Below are 14,058 nucleotides of genomic sequence, written 5' to 3'. Positions count from 1 at the left end.
GTTGGGTGGTGGAGACTTAGCAATCACCATTTGAAACCATGCCAGGCCAAAAACAGAAAAAGAAACTTTCACAAGACTCAGTCTTGACCAATGGCTGGGCATAGTAGTACACACCTGTCATTCCCCCATTGTACAGAGAAGCACAAATAAGAGGATCAGGTCCAACTCCACCCAGATATAATGCTCCATCTCTAACATAACCAATGTAAAAAGGAGCTGATGTGATAAAGCATCTACCTAGAAAATGGGAAGGCCCGAGTTTGAACCCCATACTGCCAAAAAAGTTAGGAAGGGGGAGATAAATTTACCAGTAGTTAGAGCATAACATTGGCTCCTAAACAGATCAATTTATATTCCTATCACAGAATCAGCCACCTTAGAATCCATTTTTTATGACAGCAATCAGATACCTGTCTTCCTGGAGTTCGTCTTTTTCTAGCAAGCATGCACTGAAAAACATGACACTCTGGAGATGGCTATTCCTCAGGAATTTCATAATGGCAGACTCCAAAACTGATACAAGGAAGAGTTTAAATAACTGGAGAATCACCAATTTTCTTCTCCAAACAAAGTCAAATCTCACTTTGAAGGAAGACCTCAGTTTTCAGAATTTCAAATCATCAATGCTTCTAGATTCAATCATTTTTTTAATGATTAGATTCCTTTAAATATATTTTCCTTATAAAACAAAAGGAAAAGATGTATGGCTCATACCTATAATCCTATCTACTCAGGAGGCTGAATAAGAAAGTCCTGAATAGAAAGAAAGTCTTGAGACTTATCTCCAACTAAGCACCAAAATAAAAGCCCGAAGTGATGCTGTAGTGCACTGCTCAGGCCCTGAGTTCAAGCCTAGCACACACACACACACACACACACACACACACACACACACGAACAATGTAACTAGAGGCTTCTCAGGCAGAAATGATCTCTGCTGCTTGTCCAACTTTCTGATGGAAATCACTTCAATCATCCACAGGTGTTTTGAACTGCATTTCTATATTTTATGACCTCTCCAAGAGCACATGTATGTTATTATCAGACTCATCATCTTCCCTGCACTCATGAGTCCTGGCCCACAACCCTTCCATGGTCCCAGCGCTCCTTTTACTAGTTCTGAATCTGTGAACTATCTGTAAACACAGGTACAGGTCCCCAGCCCCAGATTTAGAAACCAGTTTTAACATCTTTCAGCAGGATCAGACCAAAGACATGTAAAACTGGGCTGTTTGTTCTCCGCCCCTCCCCCCTCTGTGACAGCTCAGCTTCCAAGGATGTTACAAGAAGCAGTGTGACCCATACATCACTGTTGCATTAGCTCCTAAAGTAAGGTGTGGCTGACTGAGTTTGCATTGCATCACAAGGGGTATCTTTAATGAAGCACAGACCCTGTCTGATGAGCTAAAACCAGGAGAGAGGCAGCCTCAAGACCTAGTGGAAGGTTGGTTTAGTGACCCAAGTGGTTCCCTTAAGGACAACATCTACAGCACTTCCCTAAAGGAGATGCTTGAACAATGGTGACATTCTGAAAAACTTGTTTCAGGAGACAAAGAAGGTAGGAATAGAAGGAGGAAGGGAGGACAGAGGAAACCATTCCAGAACCCCACCCCTGACTCCACCAAATGCTCCATTCTCAGTTGCTTTGCTTATAGGATGACCATGGTTTCAGGGGGAAAAAAAAATCCATGGGAACACAGGTTTCTGCAACTTACTGTCTTGTGTGTACATCAGTAGTAGGGCTTGAACTCAGAGATAGTTTTTGGTTTTCGGCTTTTGGTTTTTTTTTTTTCCAGTTCTGGGGCTTAAACTCTGGACCTGGGCAGTGTCCTTGGGCTTTCTCAAGGCTAGCACTCTACCATTTGAGCCACAACACCACTTCCCACTTTTTCTGTGTATGTGGTACTGAGGAATCAAACCCAGGGCTTCGTGCACTTCGTACCACTAGGCCACACTCTCGGCCCTTGAGCTCGGAGTTTTGAGTACTTGCTTGCTTGGCTTTTTCATATAAGGTTGGCACTCTACTTCTTGAGCCACACACTTCCACTTCTGTCTTTTTTGTTGGCTAATTGGACTTTGCTATCCAGCCTGACTTAAAACTATGATTCTCAGGGGCCGGGAGTTTGGCCTAGTGGTTAAAGTGCTTGCCTAGCATGCATGAAGACCCGGGTTCGATTCTTTGGTACCACATATATAGAAAAAAAGCCGGAAGTGCTGCTGAGGCTCAAGTGGTAGAGCTCTAGCCTTGAGAAAGTCCAAGGACAGTGCTCAGGCCCTGAGCCGAAGCCCAGGACTGGCAAAAAAAAAAAAAAACTATGATTCTCAGATCTCAGCCTCTTAAGTAGCTAGGATTAATTACAGGCATCAGCCACCAGCATCTGGTATGTCTGTGTAACTTTAAAACTGCTTCAAAGCTGGGAATGTGGTTCTGCGAAGAGACCTGGCCTAGCATGTGAGGTCCTGGATTTGCTAACCAGCCATGAAAAACAAAGTCTACTAGAAACACTAGACTAGCGTTTCAATGGTGATTAGGGATAGACTGAAGAAGACCTTGAATTGTAAACAAAAACATGTCAGGCCATGGAAACCACCAATAGCTTTTGTGGAATAAAATTTTTTTATTTCATTATTATGTCATTAACACTGTGATCTTAATAATTTTCACAATTTGAGAAGCATTGTCTTAAAACGAGAAGTTGCATCAGATGGTGGAAGCAACATTAAAGAAATAATCGGTTCTAGTGTTCCAGATGAAGACTGTGGGGAAACAAAGTAAAACACAAACAGCCAAGAATATTAGACGATAAGGCTTTGAACTGGAATTCTTTTTAAAAAGGAAAGATACAAAAACTTTCAAGAGGAGAAAATGCTGGGTTTTGTCACTAATAAGCTTCAGGATCTGGGTGGTAGTGACTCACACCTGTAATGCTAACTACTCAGGAGGCTGAGATCTGAGGAACACGGTTCAAAGTCAACCTGGGAAGGAAAGTCTATGAGACTCTTATCTCCACTTACCTACCAGAAAACAAGAAGTGGTACTGTGACTCAAAGTGGTAGAGTACTAGCCTGGAGCAGAAGAGCTCAGGGACAGTACCCAGGCCCTGAGTTCAAGTCCCATGAGGTCATGAGGACATTCATGTTTTAGCGCCTAGAGTTGAAGTGAGAGAAGACACCTGCAGACACGTGGTGACTTACAAATTGATATCATCTTATCTCTCATCCCAGTATCAGATTCATATACTTACTTAGCTACCCAATATTTCCACTAAAATGTCTCCTATTACTTTCTCAGTATAATAAGTGGCATCCCATTATTCACCCCCAGATTCCCAGAATTCTAGGAGTCAAGTTTCAGATCTCCCTCTGATTTCTACCATCACTTCTATTCCATCATCAAAGGCTCGTCTTAATTTCTCCCTCTCTCTCTCTCTCTCTCTCTCTCTCTCTCTCTCTCTCTCTCTCTCTCTCTCTCTCTCTCTCTTCTCTCCCTTTCTTCCCTGCCAGTTCTAGGCAGTTCTAGGACTTGAACTCAAGGCTAGTGCACTATCCTTGGACAAGTTTTTTTTCTCAAGGCTAGCACTCCGCCACTTGAGCCACAGTACCACTTCTGGTTTTTTCTGTGTATGTGGCTCTGGGGAGTCAAACCCAGGGCTTCATGCATCCTAGGTGAGCCCACTACCACTAGGCCACACACCCGATCTTCTAACACTAGCTCTCAAGTACTCTCATACCTTCTCTCACACCGTCTTTGCACAAAGCCACATGACACTTATATAGTGAAAACATTTTGCCCCCTTGCTAAAAAAAGGTTCTGATATCGTCATCACTGATTTTAGGATAAAGATGATGTCACATTGATTACACAGCCTTAGTGCTTTCCTTACCTGATTCTCCACCTTTTTCTTATATACACAGTGTCATTTGTGTTTTGACATGTCCCATCCTCTGGGACTCCACTCATCCTGCTTCCTCTAGTTGTGAGCCAGCCATCCTTCCCTGATTAGCAGCCCCCCACCCCTCTACTCTTCCTTTCAACGTGACATTATTATCTCTTTGTGAGCACTCTCTTCGATTACCTTGCCTCATTGAATTCCCCCATCATGGGGCCACATACATTTTATATACAATGCTTTATTCTAATCTCTCCACATTTCTCAGAGATATAGTCGCATCACCAATGGAAGTGAGGAAATGGAACCCTGAGATTCAAATAATGTGTCCAAGTTCACCTTGAACCTCACAAAATTTAAATGTTTTATTATGTTAGATCTCTGACCTTCCAAGGCTCACATCTATGTCTTTGAGTCCTTTAAAAAAAATCAGATATCTGTCCCTCAGTTGATGAGTGGATCAACAAGATGTGGTATTTATACACAATGGAATTCTATGCTGCTGTCAGAAAGAATGACATCGCCCCATTTGTTAGGAAATGGAAAGACTTAGAAAAAAATCATATTAAGTGAAGTAAGCCAGACTCAAAGGAACATAGGCTCAATGGTTTCCTTCATTTGTCATAATCATAGCAGAGATTTGCAATAGAGCAAAACCTAGATACATAAGGCCATATAGTATGACGCTAAATGAAAGGACCTCTAGGATATAGAAACAAAAGCCATATAATGAGTGATTGTTGTCCTTAATGTACTATGTTATCTCTCATCTCTTTTGCTGTCCCTTGATTATCTCATATTGTTACAGTATCTCACTTTGTTATCTGATATATTGGATATATTTGTATTTGGTTATTTGAAATTGGATAGGGAAGGGGGGAAAACAAGATGAGGGGTGAAGGTGGGGGGGAGGCAAACGGGGACCTAGACATGAGAAAGGGTATCAATGTATGTGAATTAATGCACCTTCTATCTGGCAAATATAATGTAACCCTTCTATTAATTACAATAAAAATATATGAAAAAAATCAGATATCAGACAGGAAGTATAGCCTAGTGGTAGAGCCCTGGGTTCAATTCCTCGGTACCTCATTCATGGAAAAAGCCAGAAGTGGTGTTGTGGCTCAGGTGGCAGAGCACTAGCCTTGAACAAAAATTGCCCAAGGACAGTGCCCAGGTCCTGAGTTCAAGCCCCAGGACTGGCCAAAAAAAAATCAGATATCCCAAATGGGTGTTAAAATGCACCTATTATATGAAAAATATCTTAACTTAAATGTTAAAGTGAATGTTGAAACACATGCTGTGTTCAGTAGGATGACCCTAATGGATGTAAGGGAGAATCTTACAATGGCAGCTTGTTTTTAGCCTTCTTATTAATTACTGTATTTAAAGGCACACATTTGCCTTTAAATTGTTTTTGTATTCTGTTTCTTCTCTCTAATACTCTTAGATGTTATAAATTATTTTTACCATCAAATTGAAAACAGGATAGGGAATTACTCTTTGGCTCTATTTACCCTAATTCTAAAATGTATTGTCTTATTCTGATCTAAGTATGTTTTAAAGTATACCTTACTTAATAATGGATTATCTTGTTTCTAAACAAGTAGGACTTTATTTTATTAATCCTTTTAAAATGTTAATATTATGATGGAATTTTAGTTGCAAAACATTATCTAAATGGGATTGAGTCTTGGTATTCATTGGAGCTTTCTTTATGACTGCTGTGAATGTTGGGGAAAGAAGTCTGTTTTGGGGGCGGGGAGCTGTTTGCTTGCTTTTTTGTATTTTTTGTTGGCCATGGGCGTTGATCACTAGGCCTAAACACTGTCCCTCAGCTCTTTTGCTCAACCATTTTGACTCTAACCAAATTTTCAGGCTTTCCTGAGCAATCTCTCTTCTCCACTAAGCCTTCCATGTACCTAGTACTTCTCAGGGATTGTGAGGCTCATTGTCATGGGTTAACACCGCCATCCATCTGCAGCCCTTGCACCTATCCATCTGCATGCAGCCCTTGTTGTGCACTTTGTTACTCTTCCTGTAAGGTTCCCTTCTCACATTTACATCTACCAGGAAACCTTCCCAGGCTTCAAATAACAGTAATTCATGTATCAACTGAATCTTCCTTCATTCCTGAAGATAAGCTCTTCAGTTCTCCTCTTTGTACCTCTGCAGCTTGAAACATATTCCTCTTAATTTCCATATTTTCTTTATATTGTTATTTTAGCTGTTGAGCATAGGCTTCTTGAAAGCTGAACCAGATTATATCTAGATTTCCCATAGTTGCTGATTACTTATGAGATGTATAGTAAAGCACTCCATCAATAGTTTAAAGAAATGAATAGAATCTCTATTCTAGCTATGTTTCACCCATCAAGATAGCTGGGATTGATTTTCCTGTTTAAAATATCTTTGTGGGCCAGGAGTTTGGCCTAGTGGTAAAGTGCTTCAGTACCACATATATAGAAAAGTTGAAGTAGTGCATGCACGAAGACCTGGGTTCGATTCCTCGGTACCACATACATAGAAAAGAAAAAAAGCTGGAAGTGGTGCTGAGTCTCAAGCGGTATGGCTCTAGCCTTGAGAAAGTCCCAGGACAGTGCTCAGGCCCTGAGCTCAAGCCCAGGACCGGCAAAATATATAAATATATATATGTATGTGTATATTTGTTAATTTCTTCATTTTTGAGTAGTGCCATTTTGTTTCAGGCCCTGATCACACTGAAATAACTGTAGAAAGAGACAGGAAGAAGGAAGGAAGGAAGGAAGGAAGGAAGGAAGGAAGGAAGGAAGGAAGGAAGGAGAAGGGAAGGGGGAAGGGGGAAGGAATCAAGATATTCAATGTTTTTCAGTTTGCCACAAAGTTAAGAAACACTGTTTCATGCCCGTAACCTGATCAATCTGATGTCTAAACCTTAACACCAAAATCTCATTCATCTTTTCAACCTTCTGTGCATGTTTACTCTTAAATCACCTCATCCAGAGAATCTAGATTATCATCATAGTAGATACTCAGAACAAGACCAATAAATGGAGAGACTGAATGCCTGGAAGCCTTGCACCGTAGGCCCTATCCAATATGCTCAGCTACTTGTCCCAGTAGGCACCTGTGCTATAAGATGTCTTCCCACAGATACCTTGCACTCTTTATTCTTTGTTCCTTGGACCTGTAATTTCCCTTACTACTTCTCCTACTCATAAACACTAACTATTCTTCAGAATCCTACTCATGTTTTAACTGCTCCAGAAGTATCCTAGACTTCTGCTTTCCTCCCTTTGGAAATCTAGATAAATTTTTAAAAAGGAAGTAGAAGGGGAGTTCTTTGGGAAGAAGGATATTCCAGAATGAGGGGAGACCAGCAAGAGAGGTTAATAACGATGTCATTATAACCCAAGTACATATTTTATATTTTGTATTTCATTATTGTATTTTCATACATGTGTGTGAAAATACAATAATGAAAGCCATTATTTTCTACAATTAACATGTACTAATAAAACTAATCAATGAACTGTTCATTTAAATCAGAGAAACACAATAAATATTATGTAAAGGGGAAGAAAAAGAAAGAAGTATGGTGACTATAATTACTGATGTTGTATTATATAATTAAAATCCTCTAAGAAGCCAGAGTACAAATGTTGTAATGACACAACCACCCTAAAGAAGGCAACTATGTCTAGTGAACTACATGCTTTGTTGTAGTAATCATTTCATTGTATATATGTGTGTTAACCACTCAGCCCTGTGACAAATATCTGAAAAAAGCAATTTAAATTAATATTTCTAATAGGGCACAGATGGCTCATACCTGTAATCTTAGCAACTCAAGAAGCTGTGATCTGAGGATTATAGTTCAAAGCCAACCCCAGGCAGAAAACTGAGATTCTTATCTCCAATTAACCACCCAAAAGCTAGAAGTAGAGCTGTGGCTCAAGTCCTAGAGTGTTAGTCTTGAGCACATAAGCTCAAAAACAACATCCAGGCTCTGAGTTCAAGCTCTAGGACCTACACAAAAACAAACAACAAAAAAATGCCCTGTTTTTCCATGTTGAGGTAGGAACATTATGGAGGAAATGCATGCAGCCCGTAAGCAGGAAGCAAAGAGAAGGAACAAGAAGGGGCCAGTCCTTCCACAGCTTTACTACCTCCCAATGGCCTCTCCAAATTTTTAACCTATGAATGGATAAAACTCTTGGTTAGGTCAGAGTCTCCTCATGACCTAAGTGTCTTTGGACTGCCATCACGTACACCTGAAGGTATGCTTTACTAAATTAAGGTATGCTTTACTAAATTTCCTAGGTGTCCCTCAATCCAGTCAAGGTGACACCTGAAGATTATCACAATACCTTTATCAAATGTGCCTCTTGTATTCCTTAAAAACATGTGATAAAGCACAAAGAAGCAATCCATTTATCTAAATGTAGTAGAGCCCAGAATTCTGAAGGCTGAGGCAGGAGGATCAAGAGTTCAAGGTCAGCCTAGACTATCTAGGGGAGATTACCTCAAAGCATACTAAAGCCACTAGCACCACGATGTTCATTGAAGCACTATTTACATAGGTAAGATATGGAACCAACCCAGATGCCCCTCGGTAGATGAAAAGATCAAGAAGATGTAGTACTTATACACAATGGAATTCTATGCTGCCATCAGAAAGAATGCTATCATCCCATTTATAAGGAAATGGAAAGACTTGGAAAAAATCATATTATGTGAAGTAAGCCAGACCTAAAAGAACATAGGCTAAATGGTTTCCCTCATTTGTAATAATTAGTACACATCTAGGACTCTCCTAGCAGAGGATCACATAGCTCAAAACCTAGGTACATATAATCATGCAGGATGAGACTAAATGAAATGAATTCTAGGATATGGAGACAAGAGATTTATCTTCGTGATTGTTGTTCTTAATCTCATGTGGTTACTGTATTTGACTTTGTTACCTGGTATGTTGTATATTGTTTATTTGTTTACATGAAATAGGGAAGGGAAGGAGGGAAAACAAGATGATTGGGAGGGGTGGGGGTGGGGGGAGACTGGGATAAAAAATATAAGAAGGGGTATCAAGGTTCAAGAAGTAACGTTCCATTATCTGACGAATGTAACTAACCCCTCTATACGTTATCCCAACAATAAAATACAAAAAACAGCTATTTGAGTAAGTGGAAGTCAGTCCCTGTAGCCGCAGTGTTGTGCTATAGGCAAAGGACACGGATTTGAAAACCTCAGAGCAAGGGTCTGTCTACCTGCAATCACTGCTTCGCAAAGTCCTCCAGGTGAAGCCACTGTCAGGATGTCTGACCTGGAGGCAAAACCTTCAGCCAAGGACTTGGGGGATAAGAAGGAAGGAGAGTACATTAAACTCAAAGTCATTGGATAGGATAGCAGTGAGATTTACCTTAAAGTGAAAATGACAACACATCTCAAGAAACTCAAAGAATCATACTGTCCAAGACAGGGAGTTCCAATGAATTCACTCAGGTTTCTCTTTGAAGGCCAGAGAATTGCTGATAACCATACTCCAAAAGAAATGGGAATGGAGGAAGAAGATGTGATTAAAGTTTATCAGGAACAAACTGGCGGGGGAGGGGGGAATCATTGGATGGTTTAGATATTCTTTTTAATTTTCTTTTTTTATTTTGCCTCAATCCTTTTTTATTTTTAAAAATAGTTCTTTTGTAATGTGGTGTTCAAAATGGAACAGGATACTGTCATTCCATCTCTTTAAAACAAAATGATTTGAGTCAATACAAAAATCTCACCTAGTAGAGTTAAAAACAGGATCTCCAATCCATGTATTTATCTGCCCTAAATCACAAAATCCTCTCCACATTGTTGCCTAGTCGGTGAGAAAGGAGATTATATGCTAAGTACATACTAAGGGGCCCTTCAACCTAACCCTATTCTGTTGCAGATGAAATTCTAAAATGGAAAGGCTTTATGAGCACCTTGTAAATGTCAGAACTAAGAACATTTTCAAATCTACTGACCTTGTAGCTCTTGTCAGGATGCTTGGTCCTGATGGTCTGTCTCCTTGGATGTCCTTCTCCTTGGATTCTGCCCCTCTTCTCTTGTCTTAAGTACAATAATGTACCTTTACTGTGACCATAGTACATTGGGTGGCAAAGCTGAGCAGAGAACACAGGACTTAGCAATCAGGCATATTCAGATACTGAAATTGTTTTCCAATCATCTTGTCCTGGAGTTGTTCCTTATGTGTATGGATGGAGACTAGCATTTCCACCTTGTCACTAAGATACACATCAATCGTCGAGTTGTTGTGTTCAGTTTGAATCAAGCAAAATACCCATCTTTTATTCAGATTTTTTTATTTTAATGTATAGAGGGGTTGCAGTTATATTCACCATATAGAAGGTGCATTACTTCTCACACATTGATATCCCTTCTTACGTTTTTGTCCCCATTTCCCTCCCCCCACCCCTCCCCTCATTTTCCCCCTCCTATTTCAAATAAGCATATATATAATATACAAGGTAACGAAGTCAGATACTGTAACAATATGGGATTAACCAAAAGGCAACACAAGAGAAGAGAAAGAAAAACATAGTACATTAAGAACAACAGTCACTCATAATTAAGCTCTTATTTCCCTGTCTTGGAGGTCCATTAATTTGGCCTCATCCTATATGGCCTTAGTATCTGGGGTTTGAGCTATTGTAACCCTCTGCTAAGAGAGTCCTAGGTTTGTACTAATTATTACAAATAAGGGAAACCATTCAGCCTATGTTCCTTTGGATCTGGCTTACTTTACTTAATATGATTTTTTTTCAAGTCTTTCCATTTCCTTACAAATGGGGCAATGTTGTTCTTTCTGATGGCAGCATAGAATTCCATTGTGTATAAGTACCACATCTGTTGATCCAATCATCTACTGAGGGGCATCTGGGTTGGTTCCATATCTTTGCTATGGTAAATAGTGCTTCAATGAACATAGTTAAAGCACCCATCTTAAACTGGCTATGGATAGGCTTCAACAGGGGTTGTTGTTGGTCAGGCCACCAGTTCAATCAAAAAGAAAAAGTGACAAGTAGAAAAGAAACGCTGTTTCCATCCACCGGAGGATAGATAAGCAAGCTCCATGAGTAATCTGAAGCCAGGACTGGCAGGGAAATTGTGCCTGCAGAAGCTAAGTCTGTGCCTGCCAGAGCAGCTCACAAGAGGGGCCCAGAGAATTTCGACTAAGAATATGTGGCAATGAAAGGATCAGAATCCTGCACTCTAGCCATAAAGATTCTGTTGTCCCATGTCCTTGGCAGGTATGGAAGTGATTTCCATTCCCTTGGCTACTGAAATGGCAGGAAATCCCTTGATTTTCTTCCTGGGTAAGATTGTTGGCAATGGCCCCGGTGAAGGCAAGGGAAGTGAGGGAAAGCAGCCACTATGAGCCACGCAGGTGGCTGTGATCTCCACGTGCAGCAGTTGGTGGCAAGGCCAGCCTCTTTCCCACGCACAGCTGAAGAGCACTTGTGACTGAGAGCTACTGTTTGTGGGTTCCCTGGTACCCTGGTCCTGTTACCCTGAGATCTTCCCTCTCATATCCAGTTGCTTATCCCCAAGAGGAAAAGATTTGTAGAAAATCAGCAGCAGAGGATCTTTAGAATTTAATAATGCCCATTTAGAGAAATTAGATGTGAAGGAAAAAAATTCACAGTGCACTGTTATAGCTGTCTGTCCATCCAAGCCACAAGAACTAGGGCTGGGGATTTAAGCTCAGCTCTGTTAGTTATGAAGTCTGTGGACTCTATGGATATTTTCATCTATACTACATCAAATGAGAAAATCACACAAAATGGCCTCTTGAACATAGCCCTGATAATCCTCTAGGTTCAAATTCACATTTTATAATCAAGTTGAGGGTAAGAGCAAAACAGGAGGCTCCCTCCTGAAATCTGATACTTTTTTACCTTACCAGCACTCCATGCCTGGGACCCATGAGTTCCAGCCAAGCCCTTAGTTGGAGCCCTCAGAAAAGGATCCTTGGGCTCTAAGACCAGAGAAAAACCAACCCCCCAAAATGGCAGGCTGCATAGAGGACTTTCAAGCACAACAAGAAATCTTTTCCCTCTACCCTCAGAACTGATTGAGACTAAATACTTGATGAGAGTGATTAGACAGCTTTATATAACTTCTTCTTCTTCTTTTTTTTTGCCAGTCTTGGGCTTGAGCTCAGGACCTGAGCACTGTCCTTGGACTTTCTCAAGGTTAGAGCTCTACCACTTGAGCCTTAGCACCACTTCTGGCTTTTTTCTATATATGTGGTACCAAGGAATCCAACCCGGGTCTTTGTGCATACTAGGCAAGCACTCTACCACTAGGCCAAACTCCCTGGCCCAGCTTTATATAACTTCTAACAATTGAGTAAATCTTTCAGAATAACTTAAATAACCAAAACACAGATCGAATTAGCCTTGGCATCAGTGGATCACATCTATAATCATAGCTTCTCAGGAGGCTAAGACCTGGAAGATGGTGGTCTGAAGCCAGCATAGGCAGAAAAGTCCATGCTGAAGTGGTACCGTGGTTCAAGTAGAGACACCACCCAAACCCACAGTTTAAGCTCCATACCAACAAAAATTAATTAATTAATTGGGGGGCCGGAGGGTAACCTAGTGGTAGAGTGCTTGCCTAGCATGCAAGAAACACTGGGTTTGATTCCTTGGTACCACATACACAGAAAAAGTCAAAAGCGGTGCTGTGGCTCACATGGTAGAGCACTAGCCTTGAGAAAGCCCAAAGACAGTGCCCAGGGCCCTGAGTTCAAGCCCCAGGACTGCCAAAAAAAAAAGTCCAGGCTGGAGTCATGAGCAAGAAAACTGAGCAAATGCAAACCTCTGAGTTCCAGCACTAGTACTTTCAAACAAAACAAAACTTACAAATCCAATATCATTTTCTGAGAGTCATCTATATCAGTGTGGCACTCCATGGTCTAGGGGTTTGTATGTGTCATTTCATGTCATGCTTACAACAGCCTAGGAGGGATGTGTCCTTTGACAGATATAGACTGGGTGGAGACTGAGGTCACATGTCTGGGCACACAGGGGAGAAGTATACCTAGCATCTAATCCATGTCCTGATGCCCACTAGACGCCTTTCAGTGATCATCAGACCTGATGACCTTGTCACTAATGCCTTTTGAAGTGGGACTTCCCCGTGGAAGGAGGATAAGAGAGAATATCCCAGTGCCAAGGTTCAAGACTCAGCTCCATCATTTACTAGGTGACTTTGGGAAAGTTATCAGTCTGTACGACAATGCCTTATCTAGAAAGTGTTATACAATATTGCTCCCAAGGTTATAAACATTGAAGAATCCATGTGGACTGTTCAGTGTCATGCCAACTTAGTAATAAATAATCTGTCAATAACTATTAGCATTGTGGTAATAGTTGGAAAGCATGGCTGTGTTGAATCCCAGATGGAGAGTCATATCCCCAACTTCTGGCTTCTTTAGCTCTCAGCCCTCTAGAATATCTCCTTAGCTTCCTGGAAAAGCACACACAATCCCAAGATAACACTGATGTAAAAGACCAGCTGCCACCGACATGCTTACCCAGTTATGTACACGGATAAATTGAGAAGTGATGCCAATCTAAAGGCTGTGGCCCTTTCAGGTCATATTTTGGGTTCCCCAGTAGACCCTCATGCTGATGCTCTCAGTACTTCCATCCCCTTACTTGCTTAGAAAGACGTCATTTGCCCCATTTACCCGTATTGACTCCAGCCATTCAAACGTACCAGCTGGATGGGGTTCTCCCTGGCTGTGTATGCCCTGAGTTAAAATCATTTTAAAGATAAATGACATTTTTCACTTTTGTGTCTTAAAAGCCAGTGGAACAGAATTATCTTAGTTATATATCTGAAGTGAATGAACTTCACAACACCATCTAGAACCACACTTCTGCATTAGGTTTCTTTGAGAAAGGTGATAGGAGTTCCTTTGATCTGTCTGCTCAGGCTAGCTCCAAACAGTGCTTCTAAGATCTCAGCTTCCTGTAGCTAGAATGATAGGCATGAGACATTGCTTCCTCATCTCAGTGAGAATACCTTCTCATTTCTTCAGTTCCAGTGCTCTTGGACAAGGTGTGGTTTGTGTGATTATCTCCCAGCTAGACTATAGGCCACCTTTTTGTCTCTCATTGGTTAAAGA

The 14,058-nt window shown here is 40.9% G+C and overlaps 1 protein-coding gene and 1 pseudogene across 1 annotated transcript in view; both read left to right on the top strand.

Moving 5' to 3' along the window:
* Positions 1–1,410: 1,410 nt before the first annotated feature.
* Cdyl (chromodomain Y like) overlaps positions 1,411–14,058 on the top strand; it is a 211,830-nt gene continuing 199,182 nt past the window's right edge. Inside the window, exon 1 of the mRNA XM_090356391.1 lies at positions 1,411–1,558. The gene's annotated coding sequence lies outside the window, so the exon portion shown is untranslated. The remainder of the gene's footprint in view (positions 1,559–14,058) is intronic.
* Positions 9,187–9,504, top strand: LOC150048409 (small ubiquitin-related modifier 1 pseudogene; annotated as a pseudogene).

Source organism: Megascapheus bottae, chromosome 22 (assembly GCF_031878675.1).
Source record: "Megascapheus bottae isolate mThoBot1 chromosome 22, mThoBot2.hap1, whole genome shotgun sequence".
Taxonomy (NCBI): domain Eukaryota; kingdom Metazoa; phylum Chordata; class Mammalia; order Rodentia; family Geomyidae; genus Megascapheus; species Megascapheus bottae.
Note: the sequence above shows the minus strand (reverse complement) of the source record. Positions and strands in the feature narration are given on the sequence as shown.